The sequence below is a fragment of the Heteronotia binoei genome, chromosome 4, assembly GCF_032191835.1.
Source record: "Heteronotia binoei isolate CCM8104 ecotype False Entrance Well chromosome 4, APGP_CSIRO_Hbin_v1, whole genome shotgun sequence".
Classification (NCBI taxonomy): Eukaryota; Metazoa; Chordata; class Lepidosauria; order Squamata; family Gekkonidae; genus Heteronotia; species Heteronotia binoei.
The window spans coordinates 169145336-169152725 of record NC_083226.1 but is presented as its reverse complement, the minus strand read 5'-3'; the positions used below and the strand labels follow the sequence as shown (position 1 = coordinate 169152725).

The following is a 7390-nucleotide window of genomic DNA, read 5'->3' as shown; positions in this document are numbered from 1 at the left end:
GAAGAATCGCACTGCTACAGCACCAACCCCAAATCAGACTTTTCCCTGCAGCCACTGTGGCCGGATCTGCCTGTCCCGCATTGGTCTTGTCAGCCACCAGCGAGCCTGCAGCAGACGTGGACTTCTGCGCCCTTCTTAAATCTTCGTTCGCGAAGTCAAGCCGAGAGAGATGTCTGTGAGCCGCCCTGAGCCCGCCTTTGGCGGGGGAGGGCGGGATATAAGAATAAAAACTAACGAACTAACTAACTAACTTATGGAAAAGCAAGGTGGAAGAGTGCCATTTTACAGGCCTTGCGGAACTGTGGGAGCTCTTGCAGGGCCCTAACGTCCTCCGGCAATTCATTCCACCAGCTAGGTGCAGCCGCGGAAAAGGCCCTGGCTCTGGTTGACTGAAGCCTCACTTCCTTTGCTTGTAGGAAATGCAAAGCTGTGGCAATGGTACGTTCTTCAATGACCGCAAGTAATCCAAACAATAACTTCTTCCCCAGTTTTTAGCAATATCCTTATTTTAACAAAGTCCAAAATTCAATCTTTCTTTTCTTCTTCTTCCCTCTCTCTAAATCACTCCTTCCCACCTTCCAAATTTATTTTGTTTGCTTTAAAAAAGTTCCAGAGTGAAAGATTGTAATCGGGACCTCTCCGCAGATATCCAGCTTAACTTCGATCTTTCCAACTATCGGATGTTCACCAGTCCCAAAGAAGATTAGGATCTTCCCAAGCTTATGCCAATTGAATGGCTCTGAAAGCCTCTGTAGATGATGAAAACGCCACTCTTCTCCGGGGGGCCCCTCAAAGCCTCGAAAGAGCCCCCAACGGAGCTCTCTCTCAGCCAAGGTAAGCCCCCTCTGAGTTCTTGTGCGTATCTTGGACAAATCTCTAGCTGAGAGATGTAGGTAGAAGGCCAGAAAGAGCCTTTTCCCACCCCAAAGAGAGGCTTCAGTCTGTCCCCGTTAAAAGAGACAGGTCAGCTCGCCATTTCCCTAATCCCAGAAGTCGACTGAAGCCTCACTTCCTTGACACTGGGGACTACCAGCAGATTTTGCGATCCGGACCGAAGTGCTCCCTGGGGCACATATGGGAAAGGCGGTCCCTAATGTATTCAGGACCCTGGCCATATAGGCCTTTAAAGGTTAAGACCAGCACCTCGAAGAGAATCCGGTATATTACTGGTAGCCAGTGCAGCACTTCCAGCACAGGCTGAATGTGTTCCCGTTAAAGGAACTCCCATTGACAGCCTGGCGGCAGCGTTCTCCACTAGCTGGAGATGCCGGATTTGGGACAAGGGCAGCCCCATGTAGAGGGCATTACAGTAATCCAACCTCGAGGTGACCGTAGCATGGATCACAGTTGCCAAGTCGTCACGTTCGAGAAAGGGGACCAACTGCCTCACCATCCGTAGATGGTGGAAAGCTGACTCGGCAGTGGCCGCTACTTGGGCCTCCGTTGTAAGAAAGGGACCCAAGAGCACCCCTTGGCTTTTGACTTTGGGTGCCAGCATGAGCTGCGCTCCGTCAAGGGCCCCAAACTGCGACGGCTTAGATACAGGACCTAAATCCGACAAAGTCGAATTTCAGTCTACTCAGCTTGAGCCACTCTGCCACAGCTTGTAGCGCCATGGACAGATCATCTGGGGTGGAGTCGGACTGGCCACCCATCAACAGATAGAGCTGGATGTCATCTGCATATTGGTGACAACCCAGCCCATACCTCTGAGCAACCCGAGCAAGGGGGCGCATGAAGATGTTAAATGACATCGGGGAGAGAATTGCTCCCTGCGGCACACCACACGGAAGTGGGTGTCGTCGGGATAGTTCGTCCCCAACTGCCACCCTCTGTCCCTGACCCTGGAGAAAGGAGGAAAGCCACTGCAAGGCCAACCCCTGAATTCCAGCGTCAGCGAGGCAGCAGGTAAGCAGCCGATGATCAGTCATGTCAATTGCCGCCAACAGGTCCGATAGCATCAGCACCGCTGAGCCGCCTCTGTCCAGGTGCCTCTGGAGGTCATCTGTGAGGACAACCAGAACTGCCTCCATCCCACGACCCGGACAAAAGCTGGATTGATGTGGGTTAAGCACAGAAGCATCATCCAGGAAACTCTGAAGCTGCACCGCCACTGCCCTTTCAATAATCTTGCCTAAGAATGGCAAGTTAGGCACTGGCCGGAAATTTGCCAATTCAGCCGGGTCCAGAGATGGCTTTTTTAAAAGGGGGCGTACTACAGCCTCCTTAAGAGGTTCCTTGCAAAAGGGACCTGTTGATAACTTCCTGTAGGGGAACCAATAGCCCCTCCCAGCCAGCTTTTATTAGCCAAGAGGAGCATGAGTCCAACCTACAAGTAGTTGGGCGTGCAGTGGAGAGTACCCTGTCAACTTCCTCCAAGCTGAGTGGAGTGAAATACCTATTTTCGGTCCATAAGACGCTCCAGACCATAGGACGCACCTTCCTCCTGGGGGGCGATCCGCTGCCTCCGCCTCCGATCCCGGCGCTTCCCCCGTGCCTGCCTGGCTCCAGCTCTGCTTCCAGCAAGTGCTGGGATTGCTCCACGCTGCCCCCACCGCAAACCCAGCGCTTCGCGAGCGCTGGCTGCAGAGGGCACAGTGTGCTTCCTGCGTGCCTGTCTGCCTGGCTCCAACTCTGATGCTTAAAGCAAGTGCCGGGATCGGAGGGCGGAGGGAGCGATCCTGGCGCTTGCTGTAAGCGTCAGAGCTGGAGCCAGGCAGACAGGCACGGAGGAAGCACGCTGCGCCCTCTGCAGCCGGCGCTCGCGAAGCGCTGGGTTTGCGGTGGGGGCAGCGTGGAGCGATCCCAGTGCTTGCTGGAGGCAGAGCTGGAGCCAGGCAGGGAGGTGCGGGGGAAGCACCGGGATCGGAGGCGGAGGCAGCGGATCGCACCCCCCCCACACTGGAGGAAGGTACGTCCTATCGTCCCTTCGCTCCAAAAGACACACACACTTTCCCCCCCACTTTTTTTGGGGGGGGGTGCGTCTTATGGTCCGAAAAATACGGTAATCCAAAACTTGACTAGGAGATGTGCTTGGAGCCTCGAGTTCATTCACTGTTTCTATGGTGGCCGGGAGGTCACGGTGGAGTGACAAGACTTTATCTGCAAAGAAGTTCGCAAATGCCTCACAGCCTATATCCAATTCTCTAGCATTTGGTATACCCGACGGAAGGGTAGTTAGACCGAATTGTCCTAAACTATTGTGCTGGGCACGAATTTGCAGATGCAATCATGGTCGTAAGATATATTTTCTTAGCGGCCTTGACTGCCACCTCATAGGTTCTCATATACAACCTATAAGTTCTTCTTATTGCTTCATCACGAGCTCGCCGACATTGCCTCTCTAGCCATCTGTTTCATCTGCCGTAGCCCTGGTGTATACCAGGGCGCCAGGTTTGAACAGGGGCACAGAGGACACCTGAGAGCGATCTCATTGGAGGTGGAATGCGCACGCTCTGAAGAGAAGCAGCCTCGGCTCGCCCCTCTCCGGACAAGAAAAGAGATTAGGACCAAAAGATAAGTAAATATTGAAGGTTTTGGGGTCATAATATTTGGCAGTGAAGCTAGAGACTCAAAGAAGTTAAAGGCGTCCTCAGAAGAGAGCTGGCACTGAGAAAAAGGGAGTATTTTGGCAAAACAGATAAGAACCGGAGGCAGTGATTAGCACCGTTAAAATGGCTGCCACTACAGTGAAACAGCTTTCCGAACAGATAGCACAGTTGCAAGCTTTAATGATGCATTCTCAGAACAAAATAGAGGAGACTGTTGCTAAAATTAAAGATGAAGTTAGCCAGATAAACAAGGATCTGCAAGATATTAGGCAGCTGGCCAACAAAGCTGATAAGGCAGCGTCAACAAACAAGAAGGAAATAATTTATTTAAAGGAGCAGATTAAAAGCCTCTCTGACAGAGCAAGAAGGGCAAACCTTATCATTCATGGTATTTCAGAAGACATTGACTCACGACACTTGGAAGACGGGATAATAAATTGGCTCTCAGAACAGCAAACAGGTGTTATGATTAATGCTGACCAGGTTGAGAGAGTTCATAGACTTAGATCCAGAAGATCAGGAGCAGACCCGAGACCACTCATAGTTAAATTCACAAGAGAAAAAGTGCAGCAGCAAGTCTTTTTGGCTTTGAAGAAGAAGAAGGGGCTGGAATTTAATGGTAAAAGGGTGTATGTGAGACAAGACTTTTGCAGTGAGACACTGGAAGAAAAAAGACAAATGAAGCCATTTGCAGATAAACTCTTTCAGAACAAGATATTGTTTACATGGGCTTACTCAGCCACTATTGTAATCTATAAAGAAGGCAAAAGACTCACAGCAAGGAACCCAGCTGAAGCAAAGAAACTCTTGGAGAAGATGGGTCTGGACCCAGGAGAAACAAGAACTCAACCAGAGGAAGAGCTTAATGTTGATGAACCAGAGGAGGGGCCTTCTACACGTCAGGAGAAACGACAGAGGACGAGACGATGAGACGTCCAAGGAGAAGGAAGAACTTCAAAAAAAAAAAAAAGGGAAGTACCCCACAAATAAGAGGGAGGGAATACCACAGTCTTAAGTGAAGGAAGGAAATAATAAAAGATCCAGGAGGGGGGGGAGGTGTGCCCACCTTAAGGTATAGGGAGGGTGGAGAGATCAACCCAAATGCGAGCCCTATACCAGAAGAGGGGAGGGGGGATGATGGGGAAGAATGGGGGGAAAGGGTGTGGGAGGGGGAAAGGGAGAAAGGGGAGAGGCAGAATAGACTTTGTTATCCAGCCAGGGAAGGGAAGGGAGGTGAATGATTATGGCTAAAACTTTGAAAATGCTCTCACTGAATGTCAATGGACTAAGTTCAGACCTGAAAAGATATAGATTAACAAGAATGGCAAAACAACAAAATATAGATATCGTGTATTTACAGGAAACACATAAGGCAAAGGATGATATTAAACCCTTGATTAAACACCCAGGATGGAAAGTATTGGCTGAAGCAAGAAGTAGAACTAAGACGAGAGGAGTAGCAATTTTAGTACACACAAGGATCGATATTAGGATACTAGATCTCATTAGTGATAGGGAAGGGAGATATTTGTTTATCAAAGGTAGGTTTCAAAATAGGGTAATAACACTTATAAATATATATGCCCCAAATACAGGACAGAGGAGATTTTTGAATAAAGTTATGCAAAAAGTTCAGAAATTCTCAGAGGGAGAAGTTATTATAGCAGGAGACTTTAACATAGATATGACTAAGGATAAGGAGGCTAGGTGGAAAAGGAACTTGGTAGAAGCGCATGAGGCCTTGGGTTTGGTTCCAAAGCCGACACATTTATCAAGTAGACACAAGACAGCTTCTTGTATAGATTATATATTTCTTAAAAAATCAAATAATTGGGAGTTTAGGAAAGTAACAACCCATCCAATATGGATCTCAGATCACGCTCCACTAAATATAGAACTGGTGATAAAAAACGAGTAAATTAGAAGGACCTGGAGATTCAACAGTATGGTCTTATTAAAAAAAGAAAATAGACAATATATGGAAAATCAAGTAAAACAATATTTTAGAGAAAATAAGGGAACAGTGGCCACAAATATCTTGTGGGAAGCAGCAAAAGCAGTGTTAAGAGGACATTGTATGATGAAGGAGAAAGAAAAAAAAAAAGAATGGTATGCTAACAAGACACAGAAACTCCAGGAATTAGGTGCACTGCAGAGCAGTCAAGGTATTAGATTCTGCCCTGATAGGAAAAAAAAGATCGATGAGATTAGGAAACAATTGGACTTTATGGATTCGAGGGCATTATGGAAAAAACAAACCATGGTAAGAAATGAGTTTCAAAGAGATTCAATAAACTCCGTTAGGAGACTGGCTAATTATCTCAAGACTAGGAAAGAAAAGCAAAAGGTGGAAAGTATTAAGAGACAAGGAAAGGTCACGCAGAACCCGAGAGAAATTAGGCAAGTGTTCCAAGAATTCTACAAAGAGTTATACGCTAGGAGGGATATAACAGAACATATTGAAGAAAGTGGAGAAGTGTTGGGAGATACAGATAGAGAGAGTTTGGAGAAGGAAATAACAGCTCAGGAAATAGAGGAAGTTGTGAACAATTTAAAAGTAGGTAAATCCCCAGGGCCTGACGGCTTTACTGCGGAATTTTATAAGGAGATGAAGGAGTTACTGATCCCCGAATTACAACAAGTGTTTAATGCTATATTGAAGGGAGGGAAAGCTCCCGACTCTTGGAGAATGGCTGAAATAACCGTTATATTAAAACCCCAGAAGGATCCTCGGGAAGTGGGTTCATATAGACCGATAAGTTTACTTAACCAGGACTACAAAATTTCGCTAAAGTTTTAGCAAATAGGTTAAGGAACATATTATCTCATATAATAAAAGAGGATCAATATGGCTTTGTAAAGAATAGGAGTATTGCACATCCTATAAGGAATATATTGAATGTATTGTACCATAAACGTTCTGGGCAACTTGCTTTACTTAAATTAGATGTATACAAGGCATTTGATACGCTGTCCCACGAATTCTTATGGTCCATAATGAAGAAGTGTGGGATTGGGCCAGTATTCTTAAAAGCCATTCAAGAGGTCTATAGGGAGGGGTCAGCAGTGGTAAGAGTAAACAACGAACATACGGATCAGCTCCCAATTGAGAGAGGTGTGAGGCAGGGGTGTCCACTTTCCCCATCCCTGTTTATAATGGCGATAGAGCAACTAGCAGAAAGGATTAGGAATTCAGGGAGAATAGAAGGCTGTAGAATAGGAAAGGAGGAAATAAAAATCAATTTATTTGCAGATGACATAATCATGACAATATCTAACCCGAAAGAAGCCATTAGGGAAACGAAAATTATTTTAGAAGATTTTGAAGCCGTATCAGGTTTAAGAATAAATATGGGAAAGTCTGAAATAATGTACTTTAATGTTGGTTTGGAAGAAAGGAAAGAGATTAATAGGGTAACTAATATGGGGATGGGAGTTAAGAAATTTAAATATCTAGGGATAGAAATTTATAAAAATATTAACAGGATAGTGGAGGGAAATTATAATAAAATCTGGGAGAAGATAGAGAGGGATATGCAGCAGTGGGGGAAAAGGACGATGAGCCTGACCACTAGAATAAAGAGTGTATCGATGTTTTGGATGCCAAGGTTGTCGTACCTTTTTCAAACGATACCATTGGAGTTAGATAAGCAAAAAATGACTAACTGGAACACTAAAATAAGGGAATGGATATTTGGTAGTAGGAGATTTCCAAAAAAATTGGCATACAATCATAAATCGGAACTTGGATGGGGAGTCCCAGATATAGTCAATTATTATGAAGCATTTCAGCTTAAGGCATTATTAGAAATAGAGAAGGAAGGGGATCAGAAATGGAT

General features: G+C 46.0%; 1 long non-coding RNA gene across 1 annotated transcript in view; it reads right to left on the bottom strand.

Annotated features, from left to right (window-relative positions):
* LOC132569783 (uncharacterized) overlaps positions 1-7390 on the bottom strand; it is a 463235-nt gene that overhangs the window by 74787 nt on the left and 381058 nt on the right. The window lies entirely within an intron of this gene.